Genomic DNA, 24974 nt, shown 5'->3' with positions numbered 1-24974 from the left:
TTATAGCCCGGATGGGTGGGGACATTGTACATGCACAGCTAGTATTCAAGCTTTCTATGCAAGTGTCGTCAGTGCAAGGGGGGCGCCGTGACAAGTAAGGGATTGGCTCAGTTACAAGGTGGTCAAGGGTTTGGTACAGGATGTAAGGCTCAATGAGTAAGGCGCTGGCTCACTAATCAGTTCTAGTGTTTGATCCCCATATTGTCTTAGAAAGCTCCACAAAATATTCCAGCGTCCTTTCCTTTTGTCAGTGGTGCTGGAAGGGAGGGAAGCGTTATCCCGATGGGATATAAAACCGAGGTCCCGTGTACACATTGACGTTCACGCAAGAGAACTAATGGCAGCTCGAATTCGAAGTGAAGAGTAGACCGTAACGTCACTATAACAGAATGCATGGCGTATGTACATCTTCATTAACCCGGTTGATACTGCGCAACAGCTAGGTATTAAACTCCATTTGATATTTTTTTCTCTTCATTACAACTGCCATTCCTTTACAGTATTATTTAGTTTTTACCATACATCTATTTGCCTTGACTATATATTTTAGTGAGAACATTACATATTTATAGATGCTTTGCTTTAATTCAAATATTTGTTAGGAATTGCGCTTCAAATCTTATCTGAACTGAAGGTTTACAGATAATCTAGTAGAACTACTTTTTTGAGAACTTATATAGCCCCTTACCCGTTGTTCAATCCAATTCAGTCGAATCAGTTTGTTGAATCAAATAATGTTTAAACTATTGCTTTCTCTCCCATCCAAACGACTGGACACTGTCCTGTCCACCCCTGTATCACTGACATGGGGAAGCCGCACCGGGGTGTGGGTATATATTTTAGTATGGAAAAGATCATATTAATTAACCAATATCAAACACATCCCCTGGGTCATCGGACTAGCCACCCAGCCCCTAATTTCTGGGTAACCTTTAGGGTTCTTTTACGTGTACGCCAATGTGTAATTGATAATACATATTAATAATGAATATAACCTAACACCTTCCAACTTCGCCTGCCTTTGGTTTCCTGCTCAAGGTTTAAGACTTAGTTTTTCCTCTTTCTTTCTACTATCCACGTGAATTTCTAGATTCGCATGAGAAAATCGTGTCGCTAACCACATTAACCTCTATATTAAGTATTTTGTAGATTTTCATCAAGTGAGAATAAATATGTGGTAATATTTCAGTAACGTACGTCTACCAGTTCCCATGATCGTAGAGACTTGAAATTTTCAGGGGGTGTTCACGGGGACTAGCCATGACCTCACACCAAATTTCAGCCGAATCGGTCAATAACCTTTTATTTTACCTTAGTTTAGCTTCTATAAGAGATAAGTTTATCCTATTTTGACGCCATTTTGTTTGTTGACTATTTAGGCTCGAATGACGTCATAAGTGGAATGTGGGTTAGGGTAAGGGCTAGGACCTGTAGATTTCGTCATAGTCTCAAGATGTAGACAGGGCTAGCCCTAACCCTAACTTGTTATTCGAGTCTAAATAGCCAACAAACAAAATGGCGTCAAAATCGGATAAACTTTCTCTCGTATAAGCTAAACTACAGTAAAATAAAAAGTTATTGACAGATTTAGCTGAAATTTGGTGTGAGGTCATGGCTAGGCCCCATGAATACCCCCTGAAAATTTATGGGAACTGGTAGAGGTACGTTACTGAAATAGTACCAAATATGTTTTGCTCTTGTAATTTATAACTGTATGTAATTCGTGATTATACTGATAAACAATGCATCTATATGTCTGTAAATAATTTATTACGGGAAATGGATTTATATAAGCTCCCGCTTGTTTTCAGATCCCATAAGTGAACAGTGTATCTTTATAATATGTAAATATTAAATAAATATTGTTACAACAAAATATAGCCTAATGTAATATGTTATTAATCCAGATGAAACCTTTTATCCCAATTATCAAATAGACTGATTAAGCATGCAACATCCACTTAGTGTTGCAAATAAAGTGCATTATTCTTTGTATGAAAAGGCCTTTGTTCTCCTGTTTTGCGGTGATGTATTTTCTGGAAAGAGAATCAGTGGCTGTCGGAGATCATATTAACAGAGCCGATTACAAAAGCAGGTTAACATGAAGAACTTGGATGTTGGTGAATCTCCAACCTACAAGTTCCTAAAACCATTGATACTAATTTTAACATGGTCAGGGTTAAAAGGATTCAGCGTAAAGACGATTGTTCAGACGATAGTTAGTGTAGTTTCTATAATTATTATGTTGGTGCTTGTAGTCAACATAGCGTGGTGTTTAGTTGGAGCTGAGAAAGTTATGGATCATAAAAATATTGCTATCTATATTGGTTTGTTGCTTTCGTACATTATGACAGTAATCTTAATATTGTATGGAATGATATCCGTTCCTTCAAGATTATATTTGTTGATTACAACATGTGATGAACTCCGATCTGATCCGCGATTTGCTGTGTCTTATGACAAAATAAGGAAATTTACCAAAGTTATGGTAATTATTATTGTGATAGCCTGTTTCATGTTGATGTTTTCTCAGATTATTTTCACTCCCGCTTTCACGAACGATTATATATGTATCCTGTCACCTGTGAGGGCTGGTTCGTGGTATTATTGGATTAACATTGCGAATACGTTCCCCGCTGCTGCCCTTTTCTTTGGACATAAATTTATTATTATTCTGACAATAGGCGTACTGTGTAAAATTGTTACGATAGAGTTCAATGCATGTAACACCGAGTTTAGGAAAATGTTGGATACAGATCAAACTACTGACAAGGTCGAGATGATACGAAAACGATATTTCGCGATTACCAAATTCGCAGAACAAGTAGACGATTTCCTGAATCCATTTGTCGTACTGGAAATTGGTGTATCCTTTACAGGAGTGTGTTTATATATACATGCTCTAGCCTACGGTAATACCAGTCTCAATATCGTCCTTGTTTTGTGTTGCCTGCTATCTTTAGCTACGTCTGAAATTCTGTTAGTTTTAAAATCTGGAGTAGCATTAAATGAAAGTGTAAGTACCTTCAAGTCACTAGCAATAAAATAAATATGGGCGGGGTGTCTTATTATGGTCTATAGTTTGTATACGCTGAAGAAAATCTTGTGTTGCAGGTCAACACAAGTACGTGTGTTAAAATCATTATACACACGTTTGTGTTGTTTTCTAATATATTAATACAAGTTTGTGTTGATTGTATTGCATCAACAAAAACTTGTCTAAACTTATCAAATGTTGTGTTTGTTTTATATTTCAACACAAGTAATGTGTATGCTTCGTTGATTTTTAAGATAACATTTAACAATATTTTTAACAATATTTCTGTTCAGGGTATGTGGTTGCGGGACAGGCTTAGTGAATGTAAAACCCTCTCACTGATTTTGAATTCTTATAAATTAATTCCAACTTAAATTGATTTCTATAAGATCGTCGCGTTACTTTTCAGTTTATATATTGATAGTGTGATACCTATAATGTCTCCTCTAAAACATGTTTTATAGATGTATAGTCAGTGGCCGAGGCGAGTGGACGTGTAGTGTTGTCGTCCAGTGTTCATTCATCCGTCGCGCCGTATTTAAATAGCTTATAGTGCATATCTACATTAAAATATTAAAGAAAACCATTACAGATTAGTAACATAAATATGGATAATTTCGTTCAGTCAATGGATATCCAAGATTCAATGGATTTATCGACACTGTGACCCCAATTAAACTTGCTGATGAAACTAGTCATACTCGTTCTACAAGACAAAGACTGTGTAATCAGAAGAGAACCCACGAATAAGGTGAAAGAAGGTAAAAACGCTAAGAAATCAAAATGTACAAAAAGTAAAGATGAAACGTCACAATTTGAACAACTCGTTAGCATGGGTTGCTGAACTAGTCACACAAATAAATTCTTAAGATAAGTCTTTGTCATCGCCAGTTGCCTGAAAGTATGGAAAATATGGAGCAAAATCTAGAAAATAAACTCTCAAAAATTATTGATGCTAAATTGAAAAGTGAGTTGAGCCATCTAGAGAAGAAGATTGGCGAAGATTTGAAGGAAACTGTTTCAAAACAAATAGAATCAAGAGATAGTGAAAGTAAGGACAGATTTTGACCATAAATTAAAAGTTTTGGAAAGTGAGGCAAAACAGGGATCAAGGTCATTAAACCTCGTAGTTAAATTGAACAAATTAGTCAGGGACGGTCTGTAGCTCTCGAACATTAACATAGCTCATGTTGAGCGAAAGAAACTAAAGAGTAGAGTTCACCACCAACGCACCCCAACTTCAACAAACCAGGATTAGTCATAGCGAGTCTAATTAACCATGATGTTTGAAAGACGCGCCAAGCTATAATAGTGTTTATATTGAAAATGACAAGTCAGTAGAAGACATTAGGCAGGAATCAAATTTGAGAACTGTTTTAAAAGAAATTGGTAAAGATAAGAATTATATAGTCAGAGTTGGACGGATAATTAACAAGTGTTGTGATTTTACCGTCAATGGATCGGTCTTCAAAGCTTCACAGAGATTCATAAATACTTAAACGGTAAATACATTTGCGGACTTAACTTGGCAGCCACGTTGGCTGGAAAATTCTACATTGGTAGTACGGATTGAGTTCCAGGACCTTACCCCCGCTCCGCAATCGCCCACGCCAACTCCCGTGGCTCTGCCTTCGTTTGAGGGTTTTTCAGAGAGGAGATAGGATCCACTCCCGTTGTCTTATCATCACAGAGGCCAGTCTCCCCTCATCCAGTAACCCACAACCCATTATTTTTAGAATGTGGTTCCCAGGCTTTCGGGAGAGTAGTCGGAAGGTCCCAGGGGAGAAATCAGACCTGACCCTTAATTGGATGTGGATACAGGGATCGAAAAATCAAATTTCATTGTCTCCGGAACCATCTTCAGGAGTGTTTTACGGATGAATACTCAACCAGCAATGCTGTGGTGGGGAAAAAAACCTGAAAGGATCGTAGTATTGTGTAGGGTTTTGGGGGTGACACCCCATCAAATGGTGGAGAGGTTTAATAGGTGGAGGTTTCTACCAGAAGAAAGTCAAATCAGAAAGGAGTACCCTGGTCTGAACGTTATGTGCCCCCTCAACAACTGGCCCCGGGTCGCCAGATTCTCCTTGAGGCCTTTAAACTCACCCGCCTGTCTGGCCTACTGGCGCTGCCTGATGATTATGCTAAATTATCTCTTAATTTTTTGAGAACCCCTAGGTTGTCTACTTTTAACTCTGCTCCCGTCGAAAACTGGGATGAAGAGGCGGTGGTAATTAATGTTTAAGGCCAGTGAGTGTTTTTTGAGCGAATGGCGAGTGGATGTTACTGGTGTACATGTATACCGTTGCTGAGTGACCGTGGAAGTGAATGGCTGGCTAGTCTATACAAAGTGTATATAGGAAAAAAAAGAAGGGAAAAAAGTGTATATATACTATTCAAAAAAAGTAGGGGATATTTGATTTTGGGGGCATAATACTAAAATATGCAAATGACTACGAAAAAAGTCACTATAGAACCTAACAGAAGAAACATTTCCAGTTACATGTGACGCCCAAACGCACCAATAGCTACCGCATGTAATGCAGGTGATGCTTGGGATCATCATGGGGGTCCAACCCAAAATTTGCACGACTCTGACTTTGAATGTTACAGTCATTGTGGCATTGAATTCCAGGGTGGAAACATCAGTTTAATTGTTTTAGTGACCAGAAAACAAATTTTGATATGCGTCGGTTTACCCAAAATGAAAGGTTACGTGCCCTTGGCATGCTACAGATCGGCACAACACAGGCGGTTTTGGCGCGGACGATGAATGTTTCTCAGTCTGTCATAAGCAGGCTATGGTCCAGATACCGTGATACACAATCTGTACAGGACAGACCACGCTCAGGTCGACCAAGGGCGACAACTCAAGCCCAGGATCGATTTATCCGTACCTTGGCCTTGAGAAATCGTGTCATCACAGCAAATCAGATCAGCGCTCGTCTTCAAACAGACACTGGTGTGAGAGTGAGTGGCCAGACGATTCGGAATCGACTGCATAGGGGTCACCTTCGCGCCCGACGTCCTCGCGTGATCCCTTGTTTGAGAGATCATCACATTCAGGCAAGACGTCGTTGGTGTAGGGATCGTCAACACTGGGATAATCGACGCTGGAGCAATGTGATGTTTTCAGATGAGTCAAGGTTCACTGTTGATTTTTTGGACAGACGTAGGGGGGTGTGGCGTCGTCGAAACGAGCGCTTCCAAGACGTTAACGTCATCAGACATGATCGATTTGGGGGTGGTTCTGTTGTGGTGTGGGGAGGCATCACTGTTGCTGGAAGAACGGCTTTACATGTTGTTGCAGGGCGTGTTACAGGCCAGTACTACTGGGACAACATCTTGGCAGTCCATGTTGTGCCGTTCGCACGACGTCATGGCCGCCGTTTCATCTTCCAGGATGACAACGCAAGATGTCACAGGGCCAGGATCGTTACAGGTTACCTCCAACAACAGAACATCACCACATTACCTTGGCCAGCACTGAGTCCCGACCTCTCCCCCATCGAGCATGTCTGGCACATGCTTGGACAGAGGTTACGTCAACGTCAACAACGTCCTGCCAATGTCCAAGAACTTGCTGCTGCGTTGCAACAGGAATGGGACAATCTGGACCAAAATGACCTTAGACGTCTCATTAGGAGTATGCCACGTCGGATCAATGCTTGTTTGGCAAACAGAGGAGGATTTACCCGTTACTGACTTGGTTGTGATGCTGTGGTAACTTTGCTGTTTGACCCCGGGTATCATTTTACCATTATAATGGTCAGTCTGTGCCTTACTTAGTCTAATGATCATTTGGAATAAATCGATGAATGTGAACTTCATTTCATTTTGTCATTTGTTTCTTCGTCAGTTTCATTAGGTGACTTTAATAACACTTAAAAATCAAATATCCCCTACTTTTTTTGAATAGTATATATATAGAAGGGGAAAAAAATGAAGTTTATTTTTCAGACGTGCAGATAGCACCTTTACTCTTTAGGAAAAACGGAGAAGAGTGTTGTGATTTTACAGACTGGACCAACTTCCGGTATACATTCTGAGACCCGACTGGATATTCGGGACTACGCACAACCTAAGTTCCCGTATTCCTACGCCGGACAGTATATATACACCCAGACTCTACGCCGGACCATTCGCTACTTATATGGGAGGTAGACATTGACCCAAACGTATCATATGATTTATCAATTATCCCGGAAGACTTATTGAATTCAGAAATTTTAACTTATGTATTGGAAAAAATAAATCAACTTGAAAAACAATCTGTATCTCAATAATTTATACAATCTGCTTACGATAAATTTCATAAGTACTTAATTAGTGAAATGGAATCCAATATTCCCTATAAAGATATTTACGTGAAATCGGTGCATGGACAAAAGAAAAGGTCTAAATGCAAGCCATATTGGAAAGAGGACTTAACTATTTTGTGGAATAGGGTAAAACAATCGGAGAAACTGTGGTTAAATGAAAATAGACATATCCAAAGAAAGGATTTAAGACAAAATTATTGTGTTGATAAAAAAAAATTGATAATCTACATAGAAAGTATAAGCGAAAGTATGAGTATATAAAACAATTGGAATTAAGTGAACTTTGCGATTCACATTCGTCAGATTTCTGTAAAGTCAGTGGCAAGATTGGTATAGCTAAAGAACGCACACGACGAATACTGCATAATATTAAAACTGAAGATGGAAGTTTAACACGTGACCCAAATGTGTATTGGATATTTGGAAATCGGGATTTAATAAATTATACAATAGCGAACACGCAGATCCACTGGAAATTCAAGACTTTCTGCTTACCCTAAGTAGATAATAATTATTATGGAACTTAGTCAAAGTATTGATGTGATAAAACTATACACCAAGTGTCTCACTCTCACTTAATTAGAACTAAAGTTATCGTGTCCCAAAGCATCAACCAATCAAATCAATTTGCTTACCCGAAGCAGACTATACTCATCTTTGAACGCCGGCTCCATCAAGACATTCGCCTAATAAACACCTACGCCAAGTGTGAACATTCTAGCTCAATTAGAATAAGAGTTATTGTGTTCCAAAGTCTCAACCAATCAAATTGCTTATCACTCTGCTTACTCTGAGCAGAAAATGCTTATTATCGAACATAGTCACGGTTTTGATGTAATAAAACTATACACCAAATTGCATCACGCTCACTAAATTAGAACTAAAGTTATCGTGTCCCAAAGCATCAACCGATCAAATTGCTTATATTTGCTTAGCCAAAAATGCTTATCTTCGAACTGAATCAAGGCATTAATCTAAAATAACACCTAAACCAAGTTTGAACATTCTAGCTCAATTAGTTCACACGGCACCTATTTTTAATCACGAAGGACAGGATGGTTGTTGTGGCAAGTTTCTATGTCCACATTGCTCATGGACTGTCGCACACGTTCTCACCAAACCCTGGTGACATCAGAGTAAAATTCTTCGTAGGAAAGTCTGTGGCAACTTTCTATGTCCACGTTTCTCACAAAACCCTGGTGACTTCAGAGTAAAATTCTTCGTAGGGAAATCTGTGAATTGGGTTATATGTGGAAGCCGAGACATTTTACTTTTCTTTCTTTATGTAGAATTTTTTTTTTTAATGAAATCAACATCCGGTTGCAGTTCTCTTGTACACAAGCCTGTGTTGTTAAATAGAGACACCTAACATGTTTCTCAACACAATTTGTTTTCAGTGTACTATTATGGGGTACGATTAGATTTCGCAACCTGTATTAGAATTAATTCGATATTCTTTGATCCGTCGTGGGGCAATGTTGTGTGGGAAAGGACGATCAAGTGATGCCCTGTTAACCTAGGCTGATCACCCAGGGGTATACCCAACCAAAGTAAAACCCGTATCTGAATGTTCACAATCATTTATTGGTATTAAAACGTTAAAATTAAAATAGATTCATCAGCCCTCCTGGTTTGTCTCCGTTAAAATACAATATCTAAAGTATCTCTGTTACCATTTAGCGGAAACAGTTTATTAATATGTTGATGGTATATTTATACATCTTTACTAACAGTCTTGTATTTTAATACATCTACACCTCCCATCTAATATAAACAAAATAATCTGGTTCATTTATATATTTTTTACAGAAAAAACTGTGTTTAGAGACGACAAAATATTTGGATGGGAGAAAAATGAACCAGGAAACAATTTCTCTGGTAGGTATCAACACTAATTAAGTCTACTGCTTTTTAAAAGTCACAATAGCTCAATGGAGGTAAAAGAAAGTTTTTAACTGTGTAGTTACATTTTGATTTCTCGAATTAGACTATCAGAAATAGAGGGAGATAGACTAGTAGTTTTCAAGGAAATCCACGCATGCTTGCCATAAATAAGTCGACCAACAATTGTCTTGTGAACACAAGAGGTTAAAGTTCTTGTTAACTAAAACCCTGTAAAGGTAATAGAGGTGTTCTAATTCTAAGTCCCTCTGTATCAGAGTTACTCCCCCTTTTCCGTTTACTGTGTAATCGTGATAACGGCTACAGTTTGTAACATGATTTTGTGCAAGTTTGTGAGAACACCTTACAGAAAAAGTATAACGTCGATCAATCGATACGTACAGATATTAACTAAAATATCTGCTTAACGTAATTACATATCTGATTTTAGGTCACCTTGTTTATAGAGAACATGAGAAGTGGAGATGTCGGTCTGACTTTCATGAAATTATTTATTCTCGATAAAACTACCATGGTAACGGTAAGATGAATTAAAGAATTAATTGAAAGATATCTATAAACAATAGAATTGAATGGTGTTGAACGTGATTGTGATATTTTCTGAGACTAAAATATGATATTTACTTATATGATTATATGTGCAAAGTGAGCGATAGAATTGTATCGTTTCCGCTTAAATGTTTTCGACACTGCGGGTCCTGATTTGATTTTCTGTTCAGAATAACCTATTCACCAATGGCACCATATGTCATGCGAGTTAGAATCGCTTTTGAAAATTGACTTATATTAAATCCTAGATTTTGAGGCTTACCAACTAATTGTCTTTTAATTGGATTTGGCAATGTGGTTCAATATTTGGACTTCAGGTTTGTGTAAATAAACCGACTAGCTATCTTTGCCTCATTGGTTAGACTCTGTCCACCAACTATATGGGTTTAATCTAGTTGTTATACATGTATCGTTTGAAATACCGCAGTTTAAAGTCCTAAAATTACGTCCAGCATGTGTATAAATGTACTGGCGAACTGTTTTAATGTCATTTTAAACGTCCACATTTAAACTGTGGATGTATTTTGCCGTCGCCCATGTGTATGCCGCCTACAGGCCGCAATTCTTAATTTTGAAACTTTGAATACTTATTCTATTGTTTTTGGTACAAGCCCAACGCGCAGGGGCAGAGCCACGCCCATTTTCTTTTGTGTGTGTTTCCTACAGGCCGCGATTCTTAATCGATCGTCTTGAAAACTTATCATACTTATTCCTTATACCCTAAGGATGACCCCTGGGACAGAGCCACGCCCTATTTTTGTGTATGTGTGTCGCCTACAGGCCACAATTCTTAACAGATCCTTTTGAAACTTTGCATACTTATTCTATTATATTTGTTTGGGAATCCCTGATATATTTGGCCACGCCCATTTTTCTTTGTGTGTCTGTGTGCTGCCTACAGGCCACAATTCTTAATGGATCGTCTTGGGACTTAGTATTTGTATTTTTATAACCTAAATTGACTTTGGTGTATGTGTCAACCCCCGGAGGCAGAGCCATGCCCAATTTTTATGTTTATGGTATACAGGTCACAATTCTTAATACATCGCTTGGAACTTGGCATATGTCTTCCTCATAGCCTAAGGACGGCATCTATTGATTTTGGTGCATGTTCCGAACCCCAGGGACAGAGCCACGCCGATTGTTTGGGTTTATCGTATACAGGTCGCAATTCTGATTGGATTAGCTTGGACAGCAACTATTAATTTTGTGCATGACTCCCCCCCCCCCCACACACACACACACAGCATGGGCGGTGCCACGCCCACTTTTTGTTAATATTTTGTCTGTAAATAATCTACAAGCTGCAATTATTAAAAGGTTTGGATCCAATTCGGCATGTTCATTATAGGGTTGTACATATTTATATTGATCCATGTCCAACCCCCAGAGACATAGCCACGCCCAATGTTTGTGTTTTTTGTCTACAGACTGGAATTCTGAATGGATCATCTGGGAACATGGAATATTGATTCCTTAAACCGTAAGGATAGCAACTTTATTTTGGTGCATGTCCCGACCCAACACCTAGCCTTCTTTGCCTCTTGTCATATTACAGTCGTTGCAGCCATTTCATATTTCGTTAAAAAAAACAACATATCAACCAAAGCAGGAATGTGGATGCAGCGGTAGCAATGCTCTTGTTAAAAGTTTGTCCCATACCTCTAATTATTCAACTTTAAATATGTTTTTTAAACTTTGTATTTTAGCACGAGTTCGATGTTTGTATAATGGTATCGTTTCAGATGTTCGGGACGTTGATCTCTTATATAATAGTTATCATGCAGTTTAAACCAAGTTAAAGTACTGGTATTTATGGCCCGTTTAAAGTCTCGATATGCCATATTAGTGGCATAGGAGACAATTTTGTAAAAGATGAATCTCTATTAGAAACAACAGTCAAATGATGGATCAGTTTTGTTCTGTGCTGCCTCGATATGTAATAAGCCCGTCGTCACGTTGTTGCCATCTTGATATTTATTGGCAGGCCTGTTTTAAATCCGATCGAATCCAAACCGGAAAATAATCTAGCGTTAGTTTTTGATTTTGTTCTCTTAATCATATATGTCATAATCAACCCGGGTACATATTATTGTCCGTGATGACTTTAGAAATCTGATGTTTAAGCGAAAAATGCAACTGGCGCATCGTTAGTTTAATTGTGTCTTTCAATACACGTTTTGCGGATTAAAAGCTGATTGATGACCATGTCAAACAATTAGTATGTCTTGTTTTTATGCTTTAAATGTATCTTTCTAGTAGAAAGATCGCTCAGTAATAAAGATTGATAAAGATGAATGACCAAACGAACCAATTAGTATGTCTTGTATTGACGCTTTAAATGTATCTTTCGGTAATAAAGTTAATGTATTCCATAGAAGTGTGACCCGTGTATTTCCTCGTCCATAATGGGTTGAAAGTATACAATAACCAGTTAGGTCCAGATACCATCTATGTATCCCCAATGTCTTCCATCTCTGCGGCTGAAACTACTTCAACAGAACCTTTCGATTAGAACTGGAAATGGGATTTGTCCTACTGCTCTGCACCGACTTTGTCACCAGTGTGCTCTAAGGGACATTTCCCCGGAGGCTGACACAATGCACGTCAATGTGTACACGGGGTCTCGTTTTTAATTCCAATCAGAATGACTAGCGCTGCTTCAGATAGTAAGTGTAAAGCATAAAATAACTGTTTGAGATTGTATTTTTAGCAGATGTATGACCTAGCATAAACTCGGTCTAATTGTTATAACTGGCCAATTGCTCACCCCATGTTATGCTAGAGTGGGGCATGAACAGTGACATAGCAATTTTTCTTCAGTTACTTTGTCTTTACATCAGTGGATTGTTCGATTAAAACTATGTACATGTATTTTTGAATTCTGGCACATTGTAACGTTTTTGGCAATGCTACGATTGTCACGCCAAGTATTTTATTTCATGTTACTAAAATATAAACTTCAATATACAGATGTATATTTTTTGCTTGTAACATAAATGTCAAGGCTCCAACTGGATCATTCCGAAATATTTTTGATATTATTCGATGTAATGTAATTCAATTTGAACGCGTGAAATATGATTACAAAGCTAGAATAATTTACGTTCTCCCCGGGTTTTTTCTCAGAACATATCATTAGAACAATTACTTTATATACATAATAACATTCAAAGTTGTAAAAGAACGTAAAATGATTTGGTGTCTGAGCTTTGTATGAATTTTGAGGTTTTTAACCCGATTGGGGGGGGGGGGGGGCAAATAGTTAGCACGTGCGCGCTGTATCATAAGGACTGCCATTGGGGCAACTAGCGTCGTTTCGGTTCCCCGGTTGTACGTGACAAGGCGTAGGGTCGCCTGCACAACCTCGTGGGTTTTCTCCGGGTCCTCCGGTTTGTTCCCACTGCTTGAGACCCCTACGCACAAGCGAATTATTGAAATAAATTTGAACCGTATGTTAGTCCCGAAATGACCTAGTTTGTGTCGAGTGGACGTTAAACCCCATCTCTCTCTGTCTCTCTCTCAATTCATAATTCCTAACCAGCCAGTAGTGTTCAGTATGCTTAAAGAAGTATGATCAAGCGCGACAGTTCATTCAATATTTTTACATAATTGTTTCTTATGATTTATTTATCAATAGAACAAATTTCTGAGATACAATTAAGATGTTCTTGTTCAATCACCAGGAATTCAAATTTAAAGTTTCGATCACACTCGAGCTGTAACTAAATAACATGTCCCAATCTTCATTCTGGTCAACAACTTTTATACAATACTCCAATTCCTTGGTGCTATATTTTTCATCTTAACAAAACTATTTTTGAAAAATTCAACTAGACTGCGGTGTTCTTACAATCAATGAGACTGGAAAAGGGGGGAATCCCATTGTCGCGCATGCATACAAAGTCAACTAAAACTATTGACAGATCGCCTCCCGCTATGCAGTCTTAAAAGGGGTAAACGCCACGATTCATCCCAAATAATGATTATTTACTTATACACTCATGACTTTAAATTCGGGGACGACGAATGGCTCAGTGAATGATTGTCATTGTTGATCATAGATTATCTACTTCGGGTAAATTGTTTACCACTGGTCGCATGGTTACCAAATTGATGGATCAGTCATTACCGGCTTCATTATTAGCTATTAAAGTGGAAAAGAAACCGTCGTTTTGAACTCTCAATAAAACCGGAAGTTATATTTCAAGACATGTAGTAGACGTCAGGGTCATCATATATGTCAAGGGTCATATAACGGCGAGGACACCAGGTATTGTCAAAAGTCGAAAAAAAATTATCGGGAAGTAAACAAAATCGTAATTCAAACATTCGAATATCAGATTCACAATGGCGACTGAATATCGTTTTACAGGTTTTCATAGAATCCAATATGGCAGCCAAACGGTTGAAAATGGTATCCTCATTGCACACTGCGTGACGTATGCACCGGCTGGTGCAGGAAGGCGCAAGTACAACTGTATGGCAGTCATTTGGATTTTATCTTAAGTTAAAATTTCGTGAAACAGGCCCCAGGTTTGCAGACAAGACCCAGTAAAAAGAATATAAGCAGCGCTTCTTTAAATATCAGGATATCGAAATACAGTTTGAATCGATTTATCGATACACTGTGGAGATCTGAAGACTCCTTCAAAGTACTCGACACATATATACAGATCAGTTTCGTTTTTTTGATGTTCACACTTTTTCAAATTGACCTGTCATCAGGTACAATTGTTTGTCTTGATATATTGAAATGTCGCAAATAATTGAAAAATCAACGGAAATACCCTATTTGTATAAATGGAAACAGCTGTGACATTTTAAAATCAAATAAATAACTAAAACAACAGGAACACTGAAATTAATCACATTGGTCCAGTTTTAAACTGATCAATTATGGTTACATTGACATGGTCATCCCATCGGTGACATTAGAATGTTACACTTCCGGTAACAGGGGAATTCTCATAGCTATTAGTTTGCATTTAACCCATTTATATCTGATTTCTTTTTTAAAATTCGATTTAATGGAGCAGAATATGTTACTCCCACAAATGATGTTTTTGGGGTTTTTTTTTTATTATTCGGGGTTAAAAGACTTTTTGGTAAATTATGGTAATTTATATGTCCTTTTATAATATATATATGTGTGCTAAATTCTACAATTTATTTAAAATTGATTTCCACATTATACAATACAAAACTGTCCAAATTAGTTAGCATGGGAATTGCTTAAGTGCGAAGTGAGAGCAGCTGTTAAAGAAAGTGTAAGGATACCAGGTCTTCGACCTCGACTCGACAGCTATTTTTGGTTTCACTAATGTATCACTTTAGAAAGTTTATACCCTTTTATCTCCCAAAATGTAGCACGTAGATCAACCAGCGTGCAGACCAACAGGCAAAATATAAAAATTCGAGAAAAACTCATCAAAATTAATGAATAAACTCCAGCCTTTATCATGGTTAAATCACATCAAATATACACCTTCGTGTTCTGTGACATATAAATTCATAAAAACTCTATGGTACAACATTTTAGCGTCTAAAAGTAGAAAAAAAAGACTGTAAAAAGACAACGATGTTATACAGACCTTTCCGTATGAAAGCTGTTCTATACGTGCTGCCGTATCCGCGTACCGTATCTCATATGAGAAATACACAAAATCGATACGGATACGGACCAGGAATTTACGGTTGTCAAGTCTCTACTGTTTTCGTACTAGTTCAGCTCTGAACGTAGGTCTCATTACACTCTCCCTGTACGTTCAGAAACCGCCCCAGTCAATTTTACTGGGCAACTTTTTATTGCTAAAGAGCCCTGTGTCCGTGAACGCCTGTACGATGTAAAGAAATATTTTAGTAAGAAAATAAGATCTTGCTTACCTCGCTAGTGTCAGTATGTGCGACACAGCATGCTGATAAAAATACGTTCCCGTCTGCTAAACGGCTTGGTAGAAGCCATTGAAATCTAAATATAGGGTAACGCACAAATTTACATAGCTCAGTGATATTTGACGAAATGAAATTTAGATATATGTGACGTACTTAAAAGAATTTGATATTCGACCAATCTTAAGTTAATTATTCCGAAATCATCTTCATACAATAAATCCTGCCCTATGGTCAGAACAATAAGAGTCGGTATAATAAGTGACGAACCAACGACAAAAACCCACAAATAATATTGAGTCCTTGTATTTGATACGTTTGGCCTACACGGGGAATTCCAGAATAGGTAGCGTATAAATGAATGTTGCTGTAAACAAAGTGTATTTCTTAGAAAAGTTTCACAAATTTTCATTACGTTTCTTAATGAAAATACAACATAATATTTCTGATTTTAGTTTTGAGGTAACTTTAATATCAGAGTAATACATAGCTGATATCACAGTAGGATATAACTAACGTCAGAGCAGTATATAAACAAATATTAGTTTGATTAAGAGAGGCATGCAAGAGAAAATGTCACCTGACATTAAGGTGGTTCGGTAAAGACATGCATGACGTTCAAAAGGAAAATCTGACACATAGTTTATTGCAGCTACTCATGACTAATGCATCCCCGTCTTGGTGTTGATTACAAACATTAATGAGGAAAGTACCATCTGCCTCGTGGCGTTCTAGATTTGTCCCGTATCTTCAGATCAATGTTAACAGTACAATAGACTTCGGGACAACACGGATACATGCTTTCGGTGACATTCGAGGACGATTCCACCAGATGCCACCTCCAACCGCCCTTAAACTCATTTACATCAAGGTAGGATTCAGCCCGAGTAATATTTAACTGGTTACAATCATAAGCCCAAGAGCCAAGTTTAATACTGCAATCGAAGGTATCCCCTGCTGGGTTAGTAATCGGACAGTAACTCTCAATATCGACAAGAGGTATACATAAAACGTTTCCGGTGCTGAAGATCACACACTTGATATCGGCATCTATGGTCATACCGTGTCGTGCTCTGAAAAGTAAACACCAATCTTTTAGATTCATATATTTGATCATAAATAGAACACAGTTTACCTTGGTTGCTACGCAACAAACGTACGCATTCCACAAGATGCATGTATTCAAATGGCATATGGGTGTGGGGACTTTCATTTATAGATTATTCTGATTACGTTCATTCCAGATCCAACTACTAAGGGATATGCACTTGCAATTTCATCCTATATACAGAAAAATGGCTTCTAAACCCATCCGATCGACTTTCCAGACACGCAGTTGTTACACGTACCTAGAACGAGGCCATCGCATTCTTGTCGTAAGTCAGACTGGTTTCTGTCTAAAAGTAAGTCTATATTGGAAAGCAAAGTTGGGAAGTTAATTAGATTGATTATGCTGGCAGAGTTTAAGAAAAATATACAGAAAAGGAAAATACAAATGATGTATATCAGGTTGGAGAATATTATAATGCATCAAAGTTCGGTTGGTACGTCAACAAATTAAAATAAACACGCCAACAGTGAGGCTGATGTCCCCCGCCGAAATCCCAAAATAAACAGATGACACATATTTATTAATTCCACATTTATCTTTTTTCAAAGTACCGAGTAATCAAACTGATTATCTATGCTTAGTCTAAGCATAAAATGTTCACGATCAAACTCAGGTTTTGAGGTACCTGGTAGTAAAACTATACACTAAGTTTCATTACTCTCCATAGGCAGAATCAAGGTTATCTTGTCCCAAAGCATCGACCAATGAAATTCGCATAATGAAACTCTATACATCAATTAAAAGCAGAGTTGTTATGTTCCTACGTTTTGACAAAATATTAATCATTGAACTCAGTCAAGACATTCGCATAATGAAAATCCATACGTCAATAAAAAGTAGAGTTGTTATGTTCCAAAGTCTCGCCCAATCAAATTGCTTATCACTCTGCTTACCCTGAGCAGCAAATGCTTATTATCGAACTTGGTCAAGGTATGGGTGTAATGAAACTAATTAAATTACTTATCTCTGCTTACCCTCAGCTGAAAATATTCATCTTCGAACTCTATTAAGGCATTCACCTACACCAAATTTGAACATTCTACCTCAATTAGAAGGAAAAATATTGAGTCCCAAAAAGTGTGACGGATAGACCCATTTTAATATAGTATTAATAAATACTAACCCATTGAACAATTTGATGTCTGGCTGTGTTATAGAAGTAGCGGGTATTTTAGCTTGACTAATATTACCAAATTGTTTAGGATTCCATGCAAATCTTGCATCGTCCCAACTAAGCATTAACCAACCTCCTATATCCAAAACTTGATTCTTGGGGTTCTTGAAAACAAATACAAATAAATGTTTTAATAAATTAGGATTTATAGATAACAATTAACTAAAATAATCAACGAGTTTCATCATTAGTGGATTGCGATTGGAAGTACCTTCTTACCTCACTTCACATGAATAAGATAATCGATTGAACATCTTGGGATTCCACACCATTTGCTGAAATACGCCTGACTTCTTCGTCTTAATAATGCGAACATAGCGTATAATTTCGAACAAATACCAAGACCATCGTGTTTCAAGAGGCATATTCCATGGGCTTCTTCTTATAACTATAAATTGCCCATATATAAATTTTGAACATAGGATGGTTATCCCTCGTGCGTCCATCTGCTTTTTTCTTACTAATTAGTGGATGTTTACAGGTGAGCCCGCCAACAAACAATATTACCCGAAAATGTATTGTGACAAAGTGCCCAATTCGTAAGATTAATTAATGTCTAATTCGTAAGTTAGATAACATTTAAGACCCAAAGAAAGGGTTGGGAGGGCCTAGTGGTATAGAGTGTCACGCTTCGACCTCTAGCTGGCCGGTCACCTGATGTAAGCGTATGAGGCTTGGAAATAGGTGCGCCTTCTCAACCTCGTGGTTTTACTACTACGCGTACTCCCGTTTCCTCCTCCCACAGGAAAGAACCCTCCGCGTACGCTGAGATAATAAAAATGAAATTAAGACAACTTGTCTGCGATATCACCTTCGATGGAAGCGGACGTTAAACACTAAGTACAAAAACAACCTGCAATGGGCAAATTTAGCTCTTGCATTTAATGCATGTTTAACACAAATTGATTAATGGAAATTTTTCTATTACGAGTTCAGATCAAACCACCCTCGGATACCTTATGCCAGGGCTACTATAAAAAAATCCTCCAAAACCCACATAAAAGGCTGCCTGTTGATGTGTTTCCGAGATTCAGTCTTCTACAACACAATCCACTTGGCACAATAACACCGTTCTTCATTAAAGATTTGGGTGAATTCTGTGAGAAATTGCAGAATATTCAATACCCCGGGAAGATGGTCTCATATGGTGTTGTTGATTTGTTTACAAATGTACCTAAGGAAGAGTCTCAAGATTCTACCCAAGCGCATTGATAGCTTAGACAAACCACTGGCGATCTCCCTACAGAAATTAAATGAAATGGGGTTTAACGTCCTACTGTTCTGTTCCGAACTGGGCTAATGAAGACAGGCATACGCCATGCAGTGTGCTATGAGGGCAATTTTGCCCGGACCTCGGCACTACGGCCTACTCTTATATCGAAGTCCAACTGTCAAGGGATCGTTTACGTACGTGCATGTCAATGTGTACACAGGACCTCGGTTTTTGGACCCATCCGAACGACTAGACAGCTGTCCTTGTTCGGTCCTGCATCACTGACAAGGGGGAACCACGCCGGAAAATCTGGATGAGACCTCCGTACCAACCGACAACATCATACGCCTGTTGATAAAATTCAACCTATTTCTCCTTATTATCCGATTTAGAAGAGAGGGTGCTTCAAACGTCCACCATAACCTCCCAAATTGTTTTTGTGAGAAGAGTGGATGATACATTAAAATTTGTTTGTATCAAACAACAGCATTACCCAGAAACGCTGTTGCAACACCTTAACAGGTAACACCCACGGATAAAATTCACCATGGAAACCGAAATTAATATTCAACTCTTTCTCGATGTATGTACGTGTATCCAGAACTAACAATTCTATCCGTGCCAGTGTCTACAGGAAACCAATCCACGCTGAACAATATATTCACTTTAAATTCAATCTGCCCAATGGCAATAGTGTCAAATCGGCCACAATTGCAACTCTGGTTAATCGTGCAAAAAAAGACATGTGATCTCGAGAACCTGCCTAAGGAAATTGTTCATTTTTAAAAACTTGAACGACTATCCAGAGAATTTTGTCACAAACACCATTAATAAGACCCTGTCGGCGAGTAAAGCTAACCCTAAAACCCCGTCAGCAACAACCAGAAATAGATGTAACTTTCACAAAAAAGCAACAACAGCAAAGATATATTAAGAACAAAATTTATTGGTAAACTAAATCCAACACAACCACTGCAACCAACGGGATGCGTTTTATCAAATAAAGTGCAATTGTGGAAATTCGTACATCGGGGAGACAAAACTGTCGTTAAATAAAAGGATAGATGACCACAAATCAGCTGTAGCTGAACACATAAACTCTACCCCCGCCAATGGTTAAATTTAAAGCGCTATGCAAAAACATCAGCAACAAGAGAACTGCATGAAGCCATTCAATTACGAAGATAAAAACCAACGATGAACAGTGATCAAGAATTATTCCTACCCGGAGCTAATGCCGATCGTATACGTTACGTAATCATTCGTTATCAATAATTAATATTTAATAGTCTCGTATCTACTCAAGATTAAAAACCTAAATTATGTGCATGATTACAATGGTCTCTCTTTTTTTTAATTTGCTTTTGCTTGGTCGGTAGAATAGTTGTTATTGAAATTTAATGCACTCAATAGTCCAAATTCTGCCTTTCTAATTCACTATAGCATCCTGTTTAAATAATACTCACTAATTTAATTAGTCGGCCTCCAGGGGACCATCGATGGGTTGTGCTGTCAAAGTTCTAATGGTTTGTTGTATTTAAAAATACATTGTGCAAGAGCTACAATCTGCATATTGCAGGTCTTTCTTTAGGCCCAAAATATTATCTTAATTAGTAATTAGACATTAATTAACTTATCCAGACCATGATAAACTCTCGATGTCATCACTAGCCTGCGATATTTACTGGATTAGGATCCGATTTGCGGCTCAACTCAAATGGATAATCGAGACTATGTTTTTATCGTACCGACTTTAGCAATGATGATCGAGGCTAGGCCCAAAATTCAATCGCTCATTTCTCGGTGCAGATTGGATCAATTTGACTGAAATTTTCAGCAAATCCCCTTTATATTATATAGCTTTTAACTATTATAGTAACAACTATCAGCCCTTTATCTAACCTAGTTTTTAACTATTATAGTAACAACTATCAGCCCTTTATCTAACCTAGTTTTTAACTATTATAGTAACAACTATCAGCCCTTTATCTAACCTAGTTTTTAACTATTATAGTAACAACTATCAGCCCTTTATCTAACCTAGTTTTTAACTATTACAGTGAGAACTACCTGCTCTTTATCTAATGTATATTTAAGTGAAATCACTTACATCTACATGCATATATGTAAGTGATAATATTAACCAAATTCTTTCAGGATGTTGTGATTATTAAAAACTGTATAAATCATTGTAATAGACCACAATAAGTTACCCATTAATCAATGTTAATTTCAGGTAAAGTGGTCTACAAGCCGTTATTGGCATTAAACATTTCTCATAAAATTACCTTAATTATGCAAGGGCTAAATCGGCTCATTGCATGTCTTTCTTTAGGCCCGAAATGTTATCTAAATTATTAATTAACTTATGCAGACCATAACCAACTCTCAATGCCATCGTTAGCCGGCGATATTTAGTGGATTTAAATATATATTGTGATGGATAATCTAATCGAAACTTGTGTTTTATTATGGTACCAATGTTAGTAATGACAATCGAGACTAACCTAAAATTGAAACGCTAATATCTCGGTTACGGGTGAAGCAATTTGACTGAAATTTCCCGTATATTCTGTTTTCATTACTTATTTTTTAAACTATTATAGCGAGAACTATCAGCTTTTTATCTAATCTTACCTAATACTTCTTTGAATCCGCATCAACCAAGTAGTGTTGTGTTCATGGATATATTATCTTGTTACATTTTTATAATTTGTCATTGCTTGATAATGACTAGAGAAGTCTAGTCGAAATGTCGCTCAGTAACAAGCAGTAAATGTATTACTGTGATTTGCGACCTGTACGAAAACCATGCCATATAAAAGTTTGACCCTGGCAACCTAATGCATGGCGTCAGTTTCATGTGTTTCGGAATGGTTAGCACATGCGCGCTGTATCGTAAGGTATGTCATTGAGTCAACAGGCGTGGTTTCGATTCCCCGGTTGTACGTGACAAGGAGTAGGGTCGCCTGTCAAACCTCATGGGGTTTTTTCCGGTTCCTGCAGTTTCCTCCCTCTACTAAAGAACCCTACGCACAAGCGAATTAAATTGAACCATTTGTTAGTTCCGAAATGATTTAGTTTGTTTTGAGTGGAGGTTAAACTACATCTCACTCGTTTTTTTTGGTTTTTTTTGTTTGTCTGAATCACGCTCTCTATTTGTCTGAAATCGTACCTTTTAAAGGAAAATGGCCTAAAAACCTGAACTTACCCTCAAATTTTGTGATTTTCCGGTACTCAAATTTTGGTAAACTTTCATGATTTCATTCAGTACACCCAACGCCACAAAAAAATGTTACCATCAAAAAGTCCATTCTTGCAGTTCTTTCATTAACTGACTGGACTACATAACTTTTACGAAATTTAGACTATATTATATCGTATAAAATACTAATATTTATTCAGATGCACTGAACCCCAGACATACGTGTGTATGATATAGGCTTCTGACCTCTTCATACACACGTATTTGTTTTAAACGGATTTGGAGTAAAAACAAGCTAATGGGCACGTCGGAGTTCAGTCGCTGCTTTGGGAGAGGGACGGAATGGTTGTTTTAAAGTAATGTACCGGCTTTATGTCCCTGTTAAATAATCTGTTCCCGATGTAAATAAATTCTATATTTAAGAAACTGATATTCCGTTGAGAGAGAGTGAGCGCGAGAGAGAAATGGGGATTAACGTGCACTCGACACGAACTAGGTCATTTAGGGACTAACGTATGGTTCAATTTTATTTCAATAATTAGCTTGCGCGTAGGGGTCTTTAGCAGTGGGAAGAAACCGGGGGACCAGGAGAAAACCTACGAGGTTGGACAGGCAACCCTACTCCTTGTCACGTACAGCTGGGGAATCGAAACCACGCCAGTTGTCTCCATGACAGGCCTTGTGATCCAACACAGCGCGCTAACCATTCGGCCATCCAACCCCCCTATTCAGTTGATAATGTTCCAGTATGTGATGGTGAAAAGGTCAGTGACAGATCCCACACCAGGACCCACTGAACGTTAATCTATCTCTATAATTTTATCAAAGTAATCATGCTGCCACGGAACATGATAGGGTTCGAAAGTCAAAACCAACAGATCTGAGCTATTTACTGTAACAGAAAGCAAACCCATTAAAATTGTGTCATAATTGCAGGGTTCGAAAGTCAAAACCAACTGATCTTAGCTATTTACTGTAACAGAAAGCAAACTTGTCGTCATCTGCATCATTCGGGCTATGTCAGTTTAAGTCATCTGCAGACGATGCCAAATAGTGCACAATAGTGAACGGAATTGAATCACTCGACACAAACATATGGTTCTTTGTTTCGCTTGCGCGTAGGGACCTTTAGCAATGGGAGGACCCGGCGAAAACCCACGAGGCTGGACAGGCAACCTTATTCCTGGACACATTCAAGCGGGGGATCGAAACCACGCTACTTGACAGACCTTGTGATATCATACGGACGCGTTAAACCACTAGGTCACCGAACCCTCCCGGTTTCAATATAAAGGATTCAAAATAAACCGAAAGGTGGCCAGTGGTTTTAATTATAACCATATTTTTAACTTACATAATCAACAACATTTGTCAGAGAGAATTCTACTTTCATTGACACTGAGTCCTTTGGATTATCTGGGATTACTTCGTGTACTGATTCGGCAATACCCTTTAAATACGACGCTAGTTCTTCTCGTTGGCAGTAGGCTGAAAAAGAATTATTTATCTTGTCAGACCATGTAGTGGAAAATGTGGACCAATTAAATTTATCCCTATTGTATGTGTCTTTTAACAGCATTTAATGAATCTGATACCCACGACCTCCATTCTTGCGAACCACTTACGCATCGTGGCTCCCCATCCCCAAGAGCGAAATCAACCATTAAATATCTACGTATTATCAAACATCTTGTTTAAAACATATAGTTGATGCCTTTTAATTACATACGTCTATTATGCCCATGCATACATATATTTAAATAAAGGTGGACTCCTTACCTTGAGCTACGATAACCAGGAAAACACAAAAACCTATCCTCATCGCCATTTTTAAACTGTATCTACCCCTCGAAATTTATCAACAAAATGATTTTATCTGAAGCGGTGTGGCATTTATACGCCTCATCACAATTAATTGTCTTTCAAGCGATGTATGAAACTCTGTTTTAAACTTTTATCAAACCAATTATACCACATCCTTTGCCACAAAGGTCAGATAATTTGAACTTTAACGGAAACCGGGTTAACCTTAGTTATGCTTCACAAACACAATAGAAAATCGACATCATTTCGGGTGTTCTAATTATTACCTATCCTACTGATTAAGTTAATTTTAAAAAACTAACTTTGGGATAATTTAATTTACTCTGTGCAGGAGGATAGATGTGCTGTTTTTTTCATATCTGGACCAAGGTTTCGATACAAGTACACATAATGTGAAGTCCATCGTATGGGCTTTACTCCGGACATATGAATCATATTTCATTTCCCCAACCTAAATTTCGAACTTAAAGGGACTTTTATTGCCCAATTAATCATGATTAACTTAAATCCTTAAAACACGAGATACGGCAACGACGGGTTGTTCTTTTGGATAATTCAGTTATGGGTAAATGGACAATAATCCCCCGATATATTCGGGACGTATCTATCAAAGAAATATTTCATAACCATTTCAAAAAGTCTGCATTTGATGATGTTATATTATATCAAACGGAGAGTTCCAGATTAGCGTACTTATAGTCCGGGCAAGATATTATAGAAATGCTTACTACGGTTTAAGGTCGGC

The 24974-nt window shown here is 37.8% G+C and overlaps 1 long non-coding RNA gene across 1 annotated transcript; it reads right to left on the bottom strand.

Annotated features, from left to right (window-relative positions):
* Positions 1–16610: 16610 nt before the first annotated feature.
* Positions 16611–24341, bottom strand: LOC126823682 (uncharacterized). Its single transcript, XR_007681246.1, has 4 exons — positions 24185–24341; positions 23760–23893; positions 17937–18091; positions 16611–16775 (listed from the first exon to the last, which is right to left on the bottom strand). It is a non-coding gene; the product is annotated as an uncharacterized LOC126823682 (long non-coding RNA).
* Between the last annotated feature and the right edge of the window lie 633 nt (positions 24342–24974).

This window comes from Patella vulgata, chromosome 6, assembly GCF_932274485.2.
Source record: "Patella vulgata chromosome 6, xgPatVulg1.2, whole genome shotgun sequence".
Taxonomy (NCBI): domain Eukaryota; kingdom Metazoa; phylum Mollusca; class Gastropoda; family Patellidae; genus Patella; species Patella vulgata.
The sequence above is the reverse complement of the archived record's forward strand: the minus strand, read 5'-3'. Positions and strand labels throughout refer to the sequence as shown.